The following is a 3,154-nucleotide window of genomic DNA, read 5'->3' as shown; positions in this document are numbered from 1 at the left end:
TTCCTTCCTTCCTTCCTTCCTTCCTTCCTTCCTTCCTTCCTTCCTTCCTTCCTTCCTTCCTTCCTTCCTTCCTTCCTTCCTTTCTTTTCTTTCTTTCTTTCTTTCTTTCGACAGAGTCTCACTCTGTCGCCCAGGCTAGAGTGCACTGGCATGATCTCAGCTCACTGCAAGCTCCGCCTCCTGGGTTCACGCCATTCTCCTGCCTCAGCCTCATGAGTAGCTGAGACTACAGGCATCCGCCACCACGCCTGGCTAATTTTTTGTATTTTCAGTAGAGACGGGGTTTCACTGTGTTAGCCAGGAAGGTCTTGATCTCCTGACCTTGTGATCCACCTGCCTTGGCCTCCCAAAGTGCTGGGATTACAGGCGTAAGCCACCAGGCCCAGCCATGTGCCACATTTTCTTAATCCAGTCTATCACTGATGGACATTTGGGTTGGTTCCAAGTCTTTGCTGTCGTGAATAGTGCGGCAATAAACATAAGTGAGCATGACTTATAATCCTTTGGGTGTACACCCAGTAATGGGATCACTGGGTCAAATGGTATTTCTAGTTCTAGACCCTTGAGGAATCTCCACACTGTCTTCCACGATGGTTGAACTAATTTAGACTCCCACCAACAGTGTACAAGCATTCGTATTTCTCCACATCCTCTCCAGCATCTGTTGTTTCTTGACTTTTTAATGATCACCATTCTAAATGGCGTGAGATGGTATCTCGTTGTGGTTTTGATTCACATTTCTCTGATGACCAGTGATGATGAGCATTTTTTCATATGTTTGTTGGCTGCATAATTGTCTTCTTTTGTGAAGTGTCTGTTCATATCCTTTGCCCACTTTTTGATGGTTTTTTTTTTTTTATTGTGAATTTGTTTAAGTTCTTTGTAGATTCTAGATGTTAGCCCTTTGTCAGATGGGTAGATTGCAAAGATTTTCTCCCATTCTGTAGGTTGCCTGTTCACTCTGATGATAGTTTCTTTTGCTGTGCAGAAGCTCTTTAGTTTAATTAGATCCCATTTGTCAATTTTGGCTTTTGTTGCCATTGCTTCTTGTGTTTTAGTCATGAAGTCTTTGCCCATGCCTATGTCCTGAATGGTATTGCCTAGGTTTTCTTCTAGGGTTTTTATGGTGTTAGGTCTTACATTTAAGTCTTTAATCCATCTTGAGTTAATTTTTGTATACGGTGTAAGGAAGGGATCCAGTTTCAGCTTTCTACATATGGCTAGCCAGTTTTCCCAGCACTATTTTATTAAATAGGGAATCCTTTCCCCATTGCTTCTTTTTGTCAAGTTTGTCAAAGATCAGATGGTTTTAGATATGTGGTGTTATTTCTGAGGCCTCTGTTCTGTTCCATTGGTCTATATATCTGTTTTGGTACCAGTACCATGCTGTTTTGGTTACTGTAGACTTGTAGTATAGTTTAAAATCAGGTAGCGTGATGCCTCCAGCTTTGGTATTTTTGCTTAAGATTGTCTTGGCTATGTGGGCTCTTTTCTGGTTCCATATGCACTTTAAAGTAGTTTTTTCCAATTCTGTGAAGAAAGTCAGTCGTAGCTTGATAGGGATAGCATTGAATCTATAAATTAGCTTGAGCAGTATGGCCATTTTCACAATATTGAGTCTTCCTATCCATGAGCATGGAATGTTCTTCTATTTCTTTGTGTCCTCTTTTATTTTGTTGAGCAGTGGTTTGTAGTTCTCCTTGAAGGGGTCCTTCACATCCTTTGTAAGTTGGATTCCTAGGTATTTTATTCTCTTTGTAGCAATTGTGAATGGGATTTCACTCATGATTTGGCTCTCTGTTACTGGTTTGTAGGAACGCTTGTGATTTTTGCACATTAATTTTGTATGCTGAGACTTTTCTGAAGTTGCTTATCAGCTTAAGGAGATATTGGGCTGATATGATGGGGTTTTCTAAATATACAATCATGTCATTTGCAAACAGAGACAATTTGACTTCCTCTTTTCCTAATTGAATTCCCTTTATTTCTTTCTCTTGCCTGATTGCCCTAGCCAGAACTTCCCACACTATGTTGAATAGGAGTGGTGAGAGAGGACATCCTTGTCTTGTGCCAGTTTTCAAAGGGAATGCTTCCAGGTTTTGCCCATTCAGTATGATATTGGCTGTGAGTTTGTCATAAATAGCTGTTATTATTTTGAGATACATTCCATCAATACCTAGTTTATTGAGCGTTTTTAGTATGAAGTGCTGTTGAATTTTGTCGAAGGCCTTTTCTGCATCTATTGAGATAATCAAATGGTTTTTGTCATTGGTTCTGTTCATGTGATGGGTTACGTTTATTGATTTGTGTGTGTTGAACCAGTCTTGCATCCTAGGGATGAAGCCGACTCAATCGTGCTGGATAAACTTTTTGATGTGCTACTGGATTCGGTTTGTCAACATTTTCTTGAGGATTTTTGCATCTATGTTCATCAGGGATATTGGCCTAAAATTCTCTTTTTTTGTTATGTCTCTACCAGGCTTTGGTATCAGGATGACGCTAGCTTCATAAAATGAGTTAGGGAGGATTCCTTCTTTTTCTATTGATTGAAATAGTTTCAGAAGGAATGGTACCAGCTCCTCTTTGTACCTCTGGTAGAATTCGGCTGTGAATACGTCTGGTCCTGGATTTTTAATTTTGCTTAGTAGGCTATTAACTATTGCCTCAATTTCAGAACCTGTTGTTGGTCTATTCAGAGATTCAACTTCTTCCTGGTTTAGGGAGGGTGTATGTGTCTAGGAATTTATCCATCTTATTTAGATTTTCTAGTTTATTTGCGTAGAGGTGTTTATAGTATTCTCTGATGGTAGTTTGTATTTCTGTGGGATTGGTGGTGATATCCCCCTTATCATTTTTTATTGCATCTATTTGATTCTTCTCTCTTTTCTTCTTTATTAGTCTTGCTAGCAGTCTATCTATTTTGTTGATCTTTTCAAAAAATCCAGCTCCTGGATTCATTGATTTTTTGAAGGGTTTTTTGTGTCTCTGTCTCCTTCAGTTCTGCTCTGATCTTAGTTATTTCTTGCCTTCTGCTAGCTTTTGAATGTGTTTGCTCTTGCATCTCTGGGTCTTTTAATTGTGATGTTAGGGTGTCAATTTTAGATCTCTCCTGCTTTCTCTTGTGGGCATTTAGTGCTATAAATTTCCCTCTACA

This window comes from Piliocolobus tephrosceles, unplaced genomic scaffold (assembly GCF_002776525.5).
Source record: "Piliocolobus tephrosceles isolate RC106 unplaced genomic scaffold, ASM277652v3 unscaffolded_36658, whole genome shotgun sequence".
Taxonomy (NCBI): domain Eukaryota; kingdom Metazoa; phylum Chordata; class Mammalia; order Primates; family Cercopithecidae; genus Piliocolobus; species Piliocolobus tephrosceles.
Note: the sequence above shows the minus strand (reverse complement) of the source record.